Source organism: Lichenostomus cassidix, chromosome 4 (assembly GCF_008360975.1).
Source record: "Lichenostomus cassidix isolate B80296 chromosome 4, HeHo_3.0, whole genome shotgun sequence".
Lineage (NCBI taxonomy): Eukaryota > Metazoa > Chordata > Aves > Passeriformes > Meliphagidae > Lichenostomus > Lichenostomus cassidix.
Window position 1 is genome coordinate 51,299,648 of NC_139484.1, and position 19,017 is coordinate 51,318,664.

The 19,017-nt window shown below is 33.6% G+C and overlaps 1 long non-coding RNA gene across 1 annotated transcript; it reads right to left on the reverse strand.

Moving 5' to 3' along the window:
* Positions 1–2,077: 2,077 nt before the first annotated feature.
* On the reverse strand, positions 2,078–13,565 carry LOC146438478 (uncharacterized). Its single transcript, XR_014852082.1, has 4 exons — positions 13,400–13,565; positions 11,572–11,648; positions 8,527–8,634; positions 2,078–2,179 (listed from the first exon to the last, which is right to left on the reverse strand). It is a non-coding gene; the product is annotated as an uncharacterized LOC146438478 (long non-coding RNA).
* Positions 13,566–19,017: the final 5,452 nt, after the last annotated feature.

Genomic DNA, 19,017 nt, shown 5'->3' on the forward strand with positions numbered 1-19,017 from the left:
TCAACACATAGGGACATATAAAACATTTAGAGAAAATAATGACATAACTGCTCCCCACCCTCATTAGTCCAAAACAGTGAGATAGCTCTGTTCTGGTCATTGGCTAAAAAATTATTTGGAATATGTCTAAGAGTCTGTGACTCTGTACAGCTACATATCAGTTTTCAGGCTTTACCATAGTCTTCAAGAATATCACCCCAACCTTAGCATCTTATCACAGGTGCTTCCCTAGCCTTTAGCTTTATCATCTTACTCAACACTCTACTGTGTATTCCTCATATATTTTTCCTGACACTCTACTCTTTTATGATCTTTTTCAGAGCTATTTACTTTGCCTGTCAGTTTAGGCTGTTCTATAATGGAAATTTTAGAATCTTCTTCTTTAGTAAGCCTACTCTCTTCCAATGAAAGAGAAAAGAAAAAAAATAACCCCAAACCCCAAATAATTTGTTAATAACACATATACATGGATTGAATTTTGAAACCAAGTGCATACTAGAAATAAGTAACCAAGTGCATAGTAGAATTTTTTTAGCTGCTTTTTTTAAAAAGCTCTAATCCTTTTCCTGCTGGTAACTATGCTTCTGGGAGGCTTGCAAAACTAATATAGAGGAAAAAGTGTTTATTTTATTCTTATGTGATGGTGGTATGAATCCTTCCACTTCTTATGTTTAATTCTTCTACCATAAAAGAAAATCAGAATGTATGGTCTTCTGTTTTAATCTCCTGTTTTAAGAGGCAAACAATGAAAAGACAGTGGCAAAGATCACCCTACTTCAATTTCATATTTTTATAGTGTTCTTCAGTAGTTCAGTCCCAAATCAGAGAATTTAAGAGATTAGAGATGGCATACTGTTACATAGCAAATGTCAGTAGATATATTTCATAGAGTTTTAAAGAGTTTTGTAATAAGAATACTTTATCAGTGCAGCAAAATAACAAGGAATTTATCAAATTTTGTTTCAGGACTCAGAAAACTAAAACGCTTATAAATAGGTAGAAAATACCAAGGATTGTGGCCTTATTAAATATCACTCTAGCAACTAATTTTACTTTGGAATCTTTTAAATACAGTGGCAGACCTACTTGTGTTAAAACTCATTTTGAACTACTCAAAGAGAACAACTGGATGAATAATATAAATATATAAGATTATATTTTCTTGATTGACTTCAAATTATTACATTTTGTACTTTGAATATACAAAAAACCCTAAATCTAGTTTACCGAAAAGTGGGAACAGCTAAATTTCTGGTCACTCTCAGTTATTTAAAAACACCCAGAAAACTGTGTAAATGTAAGTGAAAACTACAACATTCCTTTTAATGACAAAGCAAATGGAATAAAAAATTGATGAAATGGAAACTTTTCTAGTTAATTCAAAGATTTTATTTTCATTTTGAATTATTCTTGGGTTTGTGGGTTTTAAAGTTTTCTAGAAATAAGAATCTTTTCAATAATTAAAAAAAATTTAAAGATAGAATTACAAAACATTCATTGTTCTCTCTGTCCACAAGTGGCTGCAGGAAAAAAGTCAATGTATAATCCTAGTTTTGAAAAGCAGTTGTGAAGAATGTTCCTTATTCAAAAATAAACATATAAGATCTATGTGCTACACCATATTAGAATGTAATGCATCATAAATATGTGTGGTATTTTGAAGGTCAGCAGGAGTTAAGCTCTTAATTCAGTTGTAAAACCAGTCACTATCTGCTGCCTAGGTCCATGAGGATACTAAAAAAAATAGTCTTTTATTTTCTGCTATTTAGTTGCCACAAAAAATGGTTTGCAAATATTATTTAAAATAACAAATTAGCTTGTTTGCACAGTCAATAATGACACATTTACCAAGTGACCTGTAATATAGATCACTCAGGATTTATCAGCATATGGGAACAAATTCTTATAAAGATGGCAGAGTGTAAACAACCAGCAGAATTTCCTTGTTATGAAGTAAAAGTTACTTTAAACTGTAGCATCTAGGTCAAAAAAATAGGGAGGATGAAGTATGAAGAGAAAAGTGGTTATGGTGTCTGAACTTGAAAATAGAGTTGTTTAAATATAGCTTTATTGTTACACTGTTTTTGCCAAGTTACTTGGTTAGTTATATAGGGTAACATCCATCTTTGTGAAGGACAAAAGAAGAGTGAAATCCCCAAAGATCTTTTGCTTCCTTCTCCTGGAGAACAGAATGAAGAAAAGAAAATACTGGGCCTTCGCCTGACAATTCTGTGCATGTTCATTTATTTTCGACAGATATTAAATATCTTGATAATAACTGTTAAAGCAAAGTTTACTTTTACTTTATTTTTTCTCCTTTGCAGTTCTTTTAAATTTGTAACATGTTAAAACTTTTCAGAATTAAAGTGGAATGAAAGCTGCTGCATCAGAGCATTCAGAACAGGAGACTGGGTTGTGTGTTTGACAACAAAAATATCCACACAGACAAATTGCTTCAAACAAATCTAGGGATTTATAAAATATGCAGAAATTGATTGGGGGATTAGTTAACAATCTAACATCAACCTCCCCTCTAGACATTCTTTCTAGAAAGTTTGTCCTTGGGAAAAAAAGTGTATGGTCACCTATAGCAAAAGGTATCTTCATGGAGGTTTCCATATATTTGATTTAATGTAACACTTCAAAGTAATGATAAATCACGTATGAGTTCCATACACCTTCAATGCACCTTCAGCCTGATCTGCAGTGCTCAAGCTGTCATACTTTGAATCCCTCCTGGACAGAGCTGCCAATCATGCTAAACCATGTGAACAGCTTAGTGACACAGACAGATGTTCACAGAGAATGAGACAGAGCCCACCAAACTCACGCATTTGTAAATTTAACCAGATTTGAAAACAGGGCTTCAGTGTGAAAGTCTGGTTCACTAATTTAGTAGTTTCTTTCAACTGTGTTTTCAGAAGGTACTTTTGCAAACAAGAAACCTCAACCCTTTGATATTGCTACCACCAAACAAAAGGGAATACACTTGGCCCCATTCAAGCTTTTAAACTCAGCATTATCCATGATTTTGCGCAAATTCAGAAAACAACCTTTTATACTAAGTTCTGAACTTTATTTCTCAAATCTTCTTTCACTGGGAAAGAAACATGACACCAAGGCTTAATAATTTTAACAGGAAGGAATCTCTGGAAAATTAAGTGCTTTAAAGCAAAGCCTGAAGCACAGGAGCACAAGAACTAAACCGCCTACAAAAAACCCCCAAAAAACAGACACAAAAGATCATAAATATTTACACAGATAGAATTTTTACCTAAATAAGAAATTCCTAAGTGTTCTTAATAACTGAACCATAACCAAAAAGTATTAAAACATTTTTATTTGTGCCTGTGGTAAGACCACAGAAATAATCAAGATAAAATGTAAAATCACTGTACTTTTAAAACTTAATTTTAGTGAAGCTTAGTTCTGCTTCATGTAATTACACATTTTCTTCCATTTTCAGTATCATATGTTTCAGAAGACTTTTGAAATAAACTGATTTCCCCCCAAAGCTTTGTCAATTATCCTAATTGAGGTGTTTTGGCTTTTATGAGATGGTTTACAACACATACCACAGGAAAAATAAATGAAGATTTTAATATATTGTTATTCATCCTTTATTTTCCTTAATATCTTGAAGAACAAGCCACTTACCTGTTCCACTTTCTGCAACAAAGCTAAGGCAAAACCGAGTGCAAAACTTATATCTAGAAATGGTGAAAATATATCATTGTAGGCATTATACAGAAGTTGGATTAAAAGATCCAGGGATACTTTTTTCTGCTTAGAATATTTCTTGGTGCTTTTAGACACAAATGTTAACCTGTGTGCACAATTTTATTTGAGTCTGGAGTGCCTTCATTCTTTAAGGGAAATTTAGCTATTTCTCAGCTAAAAGCCTAGGAGAATCCATAGATTTACATTATCTCCATATTTGTGGAAAGTTAAGCACATACATAAGAGATACACAACCAAAAAATTTGAATCTTCAGCAGGGAGTTACCTAAATTAATGAATGCAAATTGAAAAGGAAGGTCTCCTACTTTTTCACTGCAGAATTTGTCTTCCACCAGCAGTAATGATTCATAAGGGTTTAACAAGTAATTCAGTAATCACAGTATAAATACATATTTCAGGAAGCAAATTAAAAATAAGAAATTTTGAGAGACTGGTTGAATATCTCCTACTTTACAGTGAAGACTTGCAATGAGTTGAAGAGAATAATTGGTCTGTCACACTGGACTGTTGTATTTTGAGTAAAACATCCAATAATGGGGAGAAAGAGTTCATGAAATAGTCACCATGTTATTTCATTGAAGAAGGGAGACATGGACTCCATTAATCTTTTAAAATTTATCTTAGGTGCAGTTATATGAGAAGAAATTTAATCTGCTTTCTGAGTTTTTATCAAATGAGTCTGATTTTGCTACCTGTATTACTCTACTTCAAATAATTCTTTACTATGGAATGGAAAAATAATAATAATTTAACTAGGAAGACAAATAAAAAAATCACCATAGCTTTTCCCACACAGTGGAAATTTTTTCAGCAACGTCCAGAAAAATTTAAATTTCAATGTCCTCATACTGGATTTGTCAGTTTTCTGATGAGTGTTTCAAGTCACCAAACTAGTGAACACTGAAGTGATAAATGATTACTAACCATAATCCACAGGATATCCCAAGACAGTAGGTGCAAAACTCTGGAAGTGAAGTGAATGGAAGAAATCACAAATTTTGGCCCTTCACTTGAGCAACTCCCTTCTCAGCAGTAAAAGAATTCAGTATTTGTATAAATTAAAGAAAAAAAAAGAGAAAAATGAGAAAAAAAAAAGGAAAATAAGAAAAATTAAATGTGCCTTTGGTAGATGACTGGTTTATCCAAAGCTAGATGACAGTTAAGCAAGTATCAAGTGTAAGATGGTTACACTACCATTCTAATTTTTATTTCAAAGTTAATTTTAATGTTTTAATTACTTTTAGTTCAAATATTTAATGAAGTATTAGTTTAGAAACTAAGATGCAATCTCAGTTTCAGTTTTTTGAAAAAAAAATAATGCTCAAATAATGACAAATTGGCCTTTTTCCTCTTTTTTCATGTCAGCTAATATCTTGGGATTAGAAAATTATTTATTGCTCACTTATAGTTTAAAAAATACATTCCTCAATTTTAATCTTCCACATATTCACAAATGATTCTTTCTTATGTTAGGACTCAATCTCCTGGAACACAGTGTCAATAATGATACAGACAGAGGGTAGGAAACAATTTATTTTCAAACACAAATGAAACAATTATTGAAGCAAAGGAGTTATATACTGTATCTGCAAGGAACGAATTTACATACTTTCATTTCTAGAAAGGGCTTCTTGCTTTGAAATGGAAGCAGTTTTCTAACTTAAAGTAGGTAATTACACACTCCATTAAACAAGTAATTAAGAGATTACAATTTAAAAAAAAACCTAACTTGAAAATGAGCAATTCAGATGCTAAATGTGAAGCACACTGGTATAATTAGCATAATACTTTTTGAAATGGATTAACAAATACACAATAAAAATGGAAAAAAAATCTATTTTCTCCATGCAAATCACAAGCAACAAATAGCATTTTATAAGTCAAAAAATATCACAGTATAAGAACTTAGTGCAAATACCTCATGCTAAACTGCTTACTTAAATAAATAAATAAATAAATAAATAACCTCTTCATTCCCTGAAGAAATAGCTGAAATTTTTGGAAGACTTTTATTGTGTATGCACCATGCTGGGGGCATTCATTACCTGAAGAAAACAAAAGGTCAGATGCTGCTTTTTTTACAAGCAAATATGTTTCTTTTATTAATTTGAAGATGCAAGTGAAAATTTTACCCACCACTATTCTAAAAATCAGGAAAAGCTACCATAATGAGAAGTACTATCCAATACTTTATGCTTCCATGTCCTGTGTTAATTTTGTACACCTGATGGAAGTTTCTCAAAATAAAAGGTAATAAGCCCAGATAGGATAGTGAAAGGCATGAGTGGGTTTATGAACTAATTTCTTCAACTCCTTCAATCCAGCTGGAACATACAGGCCACCTGTCTATTCCACCAGTGCAAGATGTGTGCTTTTCAGCTGCTGCCTTGAAGAAATGCTAATTCTGCTTCAATATTAAGGAAATGGACTTTAATAGGAGCCATATAATTTGTATATAGTCTGCTTATTTCATCCTCTTTATATCTATCTGGCTTTCTTTGTTGAAAATATGAACTCTTGACAAGGAATGATTAAGACAGAATCTAGTTTAACCTCTTTTCCACAGGTATTTAGTTGAGCTTTACTTCTGAATTCTCATTTTTATCATAATTTTACTTCAAAATGCTATATTCTTCTTCTTCTAACCCACAGGAAGATTTTAATTATTCAAACATTATTTTCAAATGTTTTTTCTTCCATAAAAGGAAATTACTAGAATAAGTACTAATACCATTTTAGTTATTTTTATTAAATTAAAAATTTAATAGAGGTTTTTTATCAGAAAGACAGTAGAAGCTAATAAACAGTAAACAAGAGCCTTAAAATTTAAATTTGAAGAATATGAAGTTCAAAACACAAAACAAAATATTCATGCTCTGTCACTTCCTTTTTTAAAATTTTTTATGAATTCTTGAATCCAGCTACTGGCAACCCAATCTTAATTTATGGGACCTGACAATGAGAGCCCATGGCAATATGGCTGTACAGGAGCAATGTTTTGTTGAATGCATTAATGTCATGATAAGCTGAATTACTCTCTTGCTAATGAAGTCAACCTCTTCTGGTGTTATTTCTAGCCAGGACAGTAAAGAAATTCAAATATCCCAGAATCACTCAAGGCTTAATTTGCAGTGAAATAGAGCAACTACAAAATATAATAAAAAATTTAATTATTGTGTAATACTGAATCAAATCCAGTATCTGTGAGTAAAGGAGACTGCAAATCTTACAAAAGGGAACAGTCATAGGGCAAATGTGACACCTCAATGTGATGGGTTACTTCCACATACAGCACACTAGTTTCTTTCTCTTTCATTCACCCTATAGGTTGTTTCGATGAAGTACAATCTCATATGGTTGAAGAGGAGGGTCCTGAGATGAAATCAGAATGGCAAAGGCAGTTACTATTTTGCTGAGCATCAGCAATAATTGTAACTTCTTGAAGTAAATAAAGCTTTCCTCAGTTTCTTTCTTACACATCTTTTCCTTCCTTCAACGTCTTTCTTGGCTTACTTTGGCACTTAGAACTATTACCATGGATGGTCCTCATCCCAAGATCATGCATGAGAGAGATAGCATTTTAAACATTGTGTTTTTTCATTCTTCCAGGTGTGATTGAATGCTAAAAAATAAACATGAGAATACATCTACAAATGTGCTGTATTTTATCTCTTTCCTCTATGGAGGAATGATTTGTATGAAAATATCAGTTTCTACCAAACTCCAGGAACCTTAAGACTCTGGAATGATGCATAGTTGAACCTAATTCCATAATCAGTTTGAACATAGTAAAGACAAAAGCCTACATATAAAAACACATATGTGGCAGCATGAGACAAGTTACTCAGACTGATATCATATTGTTAAATGCTCCAAAATTGAAACTTTTGGTAGTTTGCATTTTTGTTGTTTTAAATCTACAGACATAATTCTGGACTTGTTCCATTTAAGTAGCTATCTTATGTACTATTATTTCTTTTCTTAGCAAGTATAGAAAGCTCTTATAGAATACTGTTAAACTGATTATTTTTATTACATTCTTATTTAAAAAATCTGTTTTCTAGAATTATTCAAATTAACAGAAAAAAAGAGGAATAAGTCTTATTCACAAAAAAATTATTTCTGAATATATGTTTTAATGATGCATGAAATACAATATTTTCCTATTTATTTGAGATTTAGCTTTATTGGACATGGGTCTTTTGAGCCTGAAAAGAGAGATATTTGAGTGCAGATCTCCCTAAAACCATGACCCATATATTTGTAACAGCAAATAAATGTTCAGAGCTCCTAGTGTTTCTATAGAAAATAAAACTTTAAAAAAGTGTTTTGCTATTTGCATTAGACTTATTTATTTTGATTTCCATTGTCATTTGAAAAAAGGAGAAAAAACTTGATAACACCACCATTAGACTAGCAATGAAGTAAATAGTGGCTGCAATGGTATTATGTTTTAAAAGCTATTGCAGGCAAAAATTTAATCTAGAAAAGTGCTGTAGACAGCCAGCAATTATGATCCTCTTTCTGCAACTGTTAAAAGACTAAATCCCTCTCACTTTCTATCTGTGAGATTATTTTTGTGATTAGTCCTATTTTCAATGTCATACTTTGTTGTACAGTAACCAAGATGTGCGTGCAAAACCATATCAAAAAACACTGCTTAGAACAGCTAACAAAAGTTAATAATTTTAGAAGATAAACCAACACAAATTCACGTGACACTGAATCTGAATATCTTGTAATACTCATTTGCCCTGTGACAACAAACCAACATTAATAACTGACCTCATTGCAGACTTCAGTGTAACTCACAGTCTTGCTTCAAGGCCCGAGGAAGTAGTTTTGGAAGCTCATTATAGAAAGACAGCTTTTTGAGGAACTTCAGCAGTTTTTCTGTTAAAACAAAAGCAAACAATTTTTAAGAAAGACAGGTAATTTCTAAAAAAGAAAGTAACCATTTTCTTTCACAAAATTTGGAAGAAATAGAAGGCAAGGCAGAAAATTCCTATTCCTATCTTGTAAATTTTTTTTCACATAATCTTACTTTGCATTTTCAATAAAATTGTAAAAGCTGCATAAGTAATTTATTTGTTGTAGCAGAAGAATATTTCAATTTCTTAGAACTTTAGCAATAGAAGTATATTGTGCTTTTGATAAATAGAATTTATCAATTTCTCAAAGTGGGAAAATTAATTTCATTTAGATTTGGAAGAAATATGCCGTGAAAAATGTTGCAGGCAATGTCACAAAAATCTGCATCAATATATTTGAAAATAAAAATTCTATTATGGTATTCCCTGTTTTCCTCTAGATCAGAAGGTTCCCTCTTGCTAGAAGTAACCAAAATCCAACGGAAGCCATGACAATATAAATAACAAACTGTAGGTTTCACTCCAAAAGCTACAGATACCAAATACTATATTCAGGTTATTAATTATTCTGTCACTGTTTTGCCTCCATTAGAAATCAGAAGTAAATGTCTCTTACTATTGCCAGCTACTGCAAATTTCTTGTATTGGACACCAGTATCTATTGTTACATCTTCTAATGAGGTTTCAGAATGTCATCTTCATTAGAGGCAGACACAAAATAAGAAAGAGCAGTAAAGTTCCATTTAAGAAGTGTCTGGCATCTCTTCTTGCTTTCATCAGACTGCAGCCTCAGGTGACCTTAGTTGAGTCACCTTTCTTAAAAATAGCGACTTCTGATTTTGCAACCAATTTTTAGTCTTGAATGAAACAAAATTCCTCAGTAAGCTGTTAACAAAATTGCTGCATAATTAATTTTATAGAATTTCATTAATTTCTATTTAGATCTTCTAGGTAGGAAACTGGTGATCTGCTCTAGTTCTGCTAGCCAGCAGGGTGTGGCATATCTACTCTGTGCAAGCCATAGCTGCCTGTGGCAGGGATAGGGCAGTAATTCTTCAGTCTGCTGTACTAATAGGATATGTAAGACCTTTACAAAATGTGAACCATACAGGTGTCATTACTACAACTTGGGAGAGATACAAGTAAAATGTATTCATAGTTTATTGTCTATACCTGAGCCCATTGTTTGGGTTGCTCTACCAAACAATGTTTAGATGAGCTAGAAGGCCTTTGACTACATGTTAAATAGAGAGAAGCCTTGTGGATCTTGAGTTTCCTGTATTTCACATATTACTCTACCTGTTGGGACCATCTGTGTGTCTTTCCCTGTTCAATTCCCCTATATCACTGAGGATACAACACTTGCTGTATATGGGATATCTTGGAGGACTTACGTGCTTCCACATTTCTGAAGAATTTGAACTTAAACTACCTAGATGGCATTAATTACAAAATGAGGAATCACAAATAATAATTTGGACATTAAAATGCTTTTTCCCAATATTATACTCCAAGCATAGATGTACACTGTTAGGAAACACAAAACAAGCTCTGGGGAAGACTCTGCAACCCCATCTATCCTGTTTTCAGCTTCTATGAGAACAAGATTGTGAGGTAAAAGGAAATGGAAGAATGTGTTTGGAACTGTATGCCTCAATATCATAGTGACACTGAAATGGAATCAGTTGGAGGAGACATAGACCTCAAAGCCAATATGTAGTTTTAAGATATTGATATAGAGTACATTTTCTATATAACATATAATGTTAATAATATCATATGACAGTGATCATTACATGTTTGCTCTTAATCAATGCTTCAGGAGGCAGACAGCAAGTATTTCCAAATAAAATTCACATTTTATTTAAACAAATGTAAAAATGACCAGTAAAACAGAGTGATGTGTCATGATGGAGAGGTAACAAACAATGCTACAGATTTTGTATCCTCTTTGAACTAAAGATCCTATAAAAGCCAAAGAGCTCTGTGAAACATTGTGGATAACATCTCATGCTGTCCTATAGTCCAATAGAGCACAGTTTGTGACACGTTCCTTCTTTTCATCACATATGAGTTTTCATAAAGAAAAAATATTGGTTTTCCTAAAACTCCAAGAATGTTCCTAATATGCCCATGAAGAAAAGACAAACATAACTACCTACTTTTACCAGTTTCACCTCAGATTAACAAGCTTAGAGCTACAAAATGCAAACATTTAAAAAAATGTGCATCAACTCTTTACAAAGCAAAGCAGCATTGTCTATAAAATTTTTGAACTTCCATTTCCAGTCTCTTTGGGCTATCATTTATACCTGTAAAAAGAAAGTGCAGAGTGCAGTCACAGCAAAAGACTCACCTATTCCAAGTACAAAGTAGCACTTTTTGGTCTTATTATGCAAAAAAAATATGATTTCAGAAAAGATTTGAATGAATGATGTCAGAATTTTGAGATTACTTATAAATCACTTCTAAAAAGTTTTCTTGGTTTTCAAGAAAGTTGGTAGATATATTTGTTGCAAAGTTTTTCATTCCCAGTCTGAGATAGTCTAAATATTTAATCAGACACAGAAATACAAATTAAAGCACCATAATAAAAATTATGCATACCTCACTAAAGATCCCTGTAGTAAAAATTTAAGAGACAAAGTGTCTGAAACTATGTTACAGGGGACTTTCCATTAAGTACATTTGAAGCTGTAGGCTAAGCACTTGTTTATGAAAGCTGTATGGAAGATATTTTATATTTCACAAAGTACTGCATCTATTTATCACTTATAGATTCAGTGACAAGGAGGAGATTCTTCTTAATCTGCTGCTCATCAGCATGTATTAAAAATCTTTGGTGGCCATACTTTGGTATGATGTATGTTTCCTAAGGTTTCAGCGTTTCAGCAGAAGTGTCACACACATTACAACGATAGTCATTAGTGCTATTTGCACCTAATTGCTTTGTACATACCTCATCCATGCAGCTGTTCATATATCAGTGTTAGAAATAGGTTCGGAACACCAATGTCAGCATCTTAATACAGAGGGCTGAAACAAACACATTTGTTATGATTCCCCTTGCCACCTAGGAGATTTGAGTGTTCAGTTCCCATTAATTACCATCCAAGTCCCCTGAATGCCTGACTGTCTCAGCTTTCCTCTCCCATGAATCTTCCAGGAAACAGTATAAGCCTTGACCCTGCAAAAATCAGTATGTTTAAATGTTCGTACACAGGAAGATAATTTCATATATAATCAGAAAAAAAAGTTATAAATACGTAATAATAAGCAAAAAATTTAAGATACTTCAGAGACATCAAGTATACTTGTTAGTAATATTTAGAGTTACTCTGACAGCTTTCATTACAGTTACTCCTCCATTAATTTTTTTAAATATTTTCCCTCTAAAGAAATGCAGTCAACTATGTTATAATTAACTTGGCTGCCAAAAGGTATTATATATCATCAGATTCTCCACCGGCCTAAGGTAGTCAAAGAGTGGCAGCTGTATTGTTCAGTATTTAATCAGGTCAAAGCTGTGGCAACTTTAATTATAGTTATTGTCAAGATGCTGTTTAATGCTTGCAACAAACCTTGTCATATGTCAGCTCTTGAATCTTTTCTTTTAGTCATGTGTAAGTGAAAAGACCGTCCCTGTTAAATCTGACAGGCATGATTCTATAAGAAATATTGGTATATTGCTAGATAAATTTGGGGTAATTTGGACATGTAGCGTGAGGATTGGAAGTAGGCAAACATATTCATGTAAAATGGAAAAAACTTACTCTTGTAGCTAACACAGAGGATAAGAAATAGGTGCAGAGAAACTGAGGCGAGTAAGCCACAGAATCTTTTTACTTTTTTTTTTTAAACCCACTACATAAACCCCACTATTTTAAAAGCAAAATATTATCAAGTGTTGTCATGTATCATTATGAGGTATCCATCTGAGTCATCACACTCTACTAAAGATGTAGACCTGTCATTCATGCATCTGCCACCTGGCTCAAGAAATTAATATGTCTAGTGGTCCTTTGCCCCTTGTTTTCCAATTTATAATGGTCCTTTGCCCTTTGTTTTCCAATTTATAATATCTTTTTGTTCTGCATAAATGCTACATTTTGCAACAGTGTTTCATTACTTTTCCCACACTAATAGTTTGGGTCATTCCCTGTTTTTCTCCAGGTGTATACACACTGTGTCCATTCTCCTTGGATCCCAAGACCCCATCTCGATCAAACAAAATTACTTCTCTCATGGAAATTAACTGAAAGGATAGTTGGATTCAAAATCTTTTCCTGTAAATCTGCCACACCTTAAGAATGGATAAGGTTTCATTCTCTTTGCTCACAACAACCCTTCAACATTATTCTGACATATATCATATCACAGTATGCCTTCACAAGCAAGGGTTGAGAGTCATGCAGCCCACACTGTAGATGTCATGTTATGAAAAACAAGAGAATAGTCCTGTTACTTACCTGGCAAGTTTATGTTTTCATAGGGGGTGTTTGTTATAAGCAGAAACACCTAAGATATGTCAGAGTACAGAATAATAATTTAGGGATGTGGAGGCAAAGAAGCTCCTTTGTCTGCTCGGTCTTTTGCTGTGGTTTCTGTGGTCATGACCCAAGAGCCATGCTCTAAATGTGATCTTCTAAGGAGTGATTTGAAAGGAATAATCACTCCTTTCTAGCTACTGGCAGTGCTTTTGTGCTAGGGAACAGACTAGGAGCTGAGCACAGGAGCAAGGCCAGAGGAGTCAGCAGCCAAACCACAAGGACCTTGTGCCACTCTACCTGGGCAAGATTGAGGGGTGGCATATGGGGTCAGGCCAGAGTTGAGATCATACATATTTGTGGTGATGATGCAGGTCTGGGTCAAGCCATGAAGTTAAGCCACCTTTCAGTGTCAAGTGCAGCAGTGATAACTGGTGCAGAAATAGCCTGGCGATTGCCAGGCATGTCTACAGTGATGGAGCAAGACTGAGGCTAGGCTAGGTCAGAGCTCAGACCAACAAGGTCCCTGGGCAAGCACATGCATAGCTAGAACAGAGCTAGAGCCATCTATATGGAAAAACATCTCAGGCATGGACTGAAGATCCAGGCAGGAGCTCCAAGGAAGGCCAGGGCCCAGGGGCAGGGGTGTTTCTGAGACCCAAGGTCTGTCCAATCACTGCTCTACTCAGAAGGACAGGGGAGAGGAATTATGTAAAAAGGCTCATGGGTTAAGATATGGTCAAGGAGAGATCTCTCATTGATTATTATCTTGGGCAAAACAGACACAACTTGGAGAAATTGATTTATTTATATCAATCATATCAGACTGGGACAATGCAAAATAAAACCCAAATCCACTGTGGGGTCCTCTCTCCACAAGGCTTGAGCAGTCCAGGGATGAGACATTCACAGCTTCTCCAAAGAATCTGTTCCAGTGTCTCACTACCATCAAAGTAAAGGATTTCTTCCTAATATCTCATCTACACTTAACCTGCTTTCAGCTTGAATCCATCCCTCCATGCCCTGTTACTTATGTCCCTCTAAAAAGTCCCTTCACACCTTTCTTTTCAGCTGCCTTGAAGTACTGGAAGGCTCCTGTAAGGTCATTTTGGAGCCTTCTCCAGGATGAACAACCTCATCAGTCCTGAAGTCTTTCTATGCAAAATCCTTCACAAAACTCTAAAAGTATCAAGGTGCAGACAGCTTGAGAGCTTAGGAACTCTTAAGAAAATCAGGGCTTCTCATTTATGTTGATTTTGGGAGTTAGAAAATTAACAGTCAGCTTTGGAAACATCATGGAAACTTGATTTTTTTAATCTTTACATATGTATTGGTAGGATTTAGACAGGAAAACTCCTTTTAAATTTTTATTAATGTATCTCTTTTTTCAGTTTAAGGATTAAAATTTCCCAAGTTCAGTATAATGAGTGGAATTCATAATTACTAATTGTGGGTTTTTTGAGAATATAAAGGTTTTACTGGAGCCTGAAAAGTTATTAAAGGAGATTACCTTAATCTGTTAATTTGTCGTCATTATTATCTCTCTAGAATCAAATAAGTTATAGTACCTAGGTTTTGAGAAATAGTCATGGATGGGATGGATGTTTATCAATTATGAATCAATTACTTTATACTACAGCTATGAAAACACTACGTTTTAGTACTGTGTCAGATTTTATTCTCTTGATGAATTTCCTGAAGGTAAATTCTCAGCTCATAGCTTCTAATTTTTCAGATAATTTCTACTAGAGGGTTGTGATGCACAAATCATTGGACAAAATAATTCAAATAAATGATGATAACAAATAACTCACATTTTTATAACATCTGTCATCTTGACTCAATATCCAGAATCTCAGTAATGCCTAATTTTGTGATACTTCAAGCAGAATCCATACCTCACTCATGTGTACCTTTTCTTAGTGTTAATTGCTATTTTGCTGTGAAAGTAGGCGAGTAGACAGGCAGCTCTTTCCAGACTAAGAGAAAATATTAATGGTCTTTCTAAGAGACATCTTTTGTAACAAATTTCAGCAGACAAATGATTATATCAGAACCATTTATAGAAAATTCTGGCTGCTTTTTACATGTCAGAGTTGCAGCTCTGCTGTGAGAAACGTTCTGAGTATATATTAGTAACAAACACACAATTTGGTTTTGAAAAGTGTTTTTTCATTTTCCTTTTGGGTGTTTTTATATATTTTTTTTCAGAGATTACTACTAAATAGATAATTTGTGTATCTTTATTATGTTGTATCTTATATTAGTGAATAATGTTTATCATGTGAAGAAATGAGAAAGTCTTCATAGTAGTATTATTTGCCCACTGACAAGAGAATTAGAAGATTTAGACAGATGTACCAGTTTTCAAAAAAAAGATCCCATCAGTGTTTTTACAACCTGCTATTTAAATAATACATTATAAATAACCTGTTCCTTAGATGACAGTGACAGCACCAGCAAACAGCAACTACAACAAACAGTGACAAAGAACTTCATTTCCAGACTGATCATAAAGCAGAAATTCTGGTAGTACATCACATAATTAACAACTCTGTATTGAACATCTCTATCCTCTGGACAGTTTTGTGCCTTATCCCTGGTATTTGGATTGATCAGTCACAAATTAATGTACTGTAAACACTGAAGATTTGACATAAAAATACTTAATCTACATTGGGAGTGATACAATGCAGAATGTAATAATTTAATGCAAAAGAATTAAAATAATGTATCAAATGTTTTTCTTCTTTGAACCACAATGATATATAATCTATTAGTAAAAACAGTAGAGGTGAATCTCCCAAAAGTAATAATGCCCTAATTCTACTTTCACGGAAGACAGTGGTAAATTTTCATTGTATGTAACAGGAAGAGAATTTGGCCAATGTTTTGAGAAGTCCACCTTTAGGCTAAGCTTTATTCCACTGCTTAATTAAAATTTCTGCTTGTTTTCTACTTGGTTATTATTCCTATGGTGAGCTTAATTGCTGTTATATGAACAGTGCATTTGACTGAGCTATTTATTAGTTTTCAGTTGATAAGCATTCACTTGTTATACACAGTTTGTGGTAAATTATGTTAAGCTATAGCCTAATTCTGCGCTTGTAGTTCATATGCTGAAGTCTGTAAGTGTGAAACTATATAGAGCAATTTGTTTCTGTCATCATTTAAAACTGACACTAATACCTTTATTTGTTCAGGTGCTGCAAAACCCCTCCCCTTCTACTTGCTTAAGTATTACTATGACACTGCATTATGCTCAGTGTGTGGCTGGGGATTTTCAGAGGTTGTGCAATGTTCACATTCCATCCCAAGTTCATCTTGAAAGTGTTTGGTTTTGCAAACCTCTTTTTTTTTGCCCAGTACCAAACCCAGATGGAGTAATTATGAACGTAACAGTAGGCTAGAAAAATTGCAACAATTAATATATCTGTCAAATACAAGAAGCATTATTTTTTGTAGCTTTTTTCTCTGATACAATTCATATATATATATGAATCATTAAATATGCTTGCTTTTAGTCTTTAGTTTTTGACAGAAATATTAAATAGTGCTTCCTTTTCATACTGTACAATTCTGACATACTCTGCCTTTCAATATCTTGTTTAACTGTGGATCCTAATCATTAACTTCTAAAAAGTGCACTGATCCCAAAAGCAGTTGGAGGAGTAAAGGAGAAATAAGTTGACACACAGACACATTTTCTAAAACACAAAATTCTGAACCATTCAGATGGATATGAATGTAACCAGTGTATCTATTTAGCCATCATCCCTCTAATGAAATATGGCATTGTTTCAACTGTTATATGCTACATAGGTGAATAGTTCTAGACTTTGGTACACAAGACACAAATACTCCTTTCTTTTCAGAATTATTGTAATCAACTAATTTCCCTTCTGGAAATGCAATTATTTACCTGCCTATTCTCTTTTTGCATTACCTCAATACAGGCACAATTTGATAATTTTCGGTATGTTTTTGTTTTCATCAGGACATTTTGACTCACAGTGTCTATGTAGATATGTATCTCTTCTTCCCTCTTATTAAGTCATTCAGCATACTGCAAATATATAAAAGCTGGAAAGACAAATGTATGATATTATACCACACAAATATTAATACAAACTATAGTTTTTTTATAGAACAATTACTGCCTATGTTTTAAAGATCATATTTTGACATGTACTTTGTTTTCTCTTACCTAATGACCATAGCCAGATGCAGTTTTTCTTGTATTTTCTTTTATATTTTATGTCTTCATTACATCACACTGTAACATCAAGTTCTTCATTTTCACATCACAACTATCCTTCACAAAAACAATGTTTTCACTTACTAAATATTTGTAAAAATACCTCTATTCCTGAAGTTTGTCTTTTACTTAAAATGTCATCTTTGTGTACCTTGATTTCAAGGCATGTTGAGTTTCGTGCGTTGGAGGATATCTACTATTCCTTCTGTTTCTTTTCTGCATTTGTCATGTTTTTAACAGGAGCTGTACTGAGTAGTTTTCTCAGTGAAAAATAAATTGTTACCTCAGTTACCTAAGAAAAAAAGTATTTTTGTGAGTTTTTAATGTGTAGAATTGTGTATAAAACACAAATTTTGGTCATATATCCCTTAGTCATTATGATAAGGTTTCTAGTTTAAGAAAAGAAAAAAAAACACAGCAAGGGTCAAAATGCTAACCCAGTAATGTTTTCGAAGTCATGTCATTTATTCAAATCCACATATTTCTGTGATAGAATCCACAAATGATTCTTATGCTTTCCAGAAGTATACATCTATTATATCTGTTTCCTAGGTACATGGGAGTTTTCCTAGGGCATAAGAACAGGTTTAATACTTCTCAAACATTTTCATGAAATGGACAGCTTAGTAGGCATAGCCAAAGGAGAGGCAAAGACAACTGAGAGGCCATTATGTGGATTAATTCAAAAAGTCATTTTAGCCCTTGGAAGATATCCCAGTGTCCTAGAATTAGGCAATGACAAAGTTGAGCTTTATGTCTCTTGTGTGCAATCACTTACTTCTCCACCTTTCAGCTGGCACTGCATGCCCTTTGGCTATTACTGAGAATGTAGCTGAGTTTTAACTCATTAATGTGATAGCAACTCACCAGCTGACACCCGAGGCCTTGTGCTTAAATGGGCACGTTCACTGAATTCTAGTGGGATTCCTTTGTTGTGAAGCATGGATCAGAGAGAACAACCTAATTGCTCAGCAGCAGCAGACACACTGACTCTGTATGAGAGAGTTTATGTGGATGACTCATGCCAGTTTTCTGAAGAAGTGGGGAATGCGACTAAATGCTTTAATGTCTCTTTAATAGTAAAATTTTAGTATGACTAGGGAGGATGTAAGAAACACAAAGAAAATTAAAATGAGATAGAAATATGAGCACAAACTAGACTTGCACTCTTCCTGGAAGTTACTTAGTAATTCTAGTTTGTCAACTCAGGTTTATATTTTCATTTAAACTAACAAGATTGAAGGTAATATAAAGTAATATACTAGAAAATAGACTGCCATCTGTCTTTAAAGTAAACTCCCAAAACCCAGCCAAAAAGAACTTCCTCAGTTGTGATAGTAGAGCCTACTTTAGCTGCTCAGTAACTCAACTATTTTACACTACCTGAAAAATTTTTCTTGTATTTTATATCTCCACTTACTCCACTATACCATTTGCCCTATTTATTCTCATTAGTTGCACAGTCAAGGGCATATTATTTGCTGTTATTAGAGATATTTGGACTAAGCCTCCTGTATAACTTAGTAGGGTATTTTTGTATAGAAAGGTGATAGTTCCTTGACAAAAGGACATTCTTTTGTTATGCAGCACTGCACAGAGAAGGGATTTTTCTGATCTTACATCCAGTTCATTACATTAGAGTTCTTTGGTGGCCTAATGA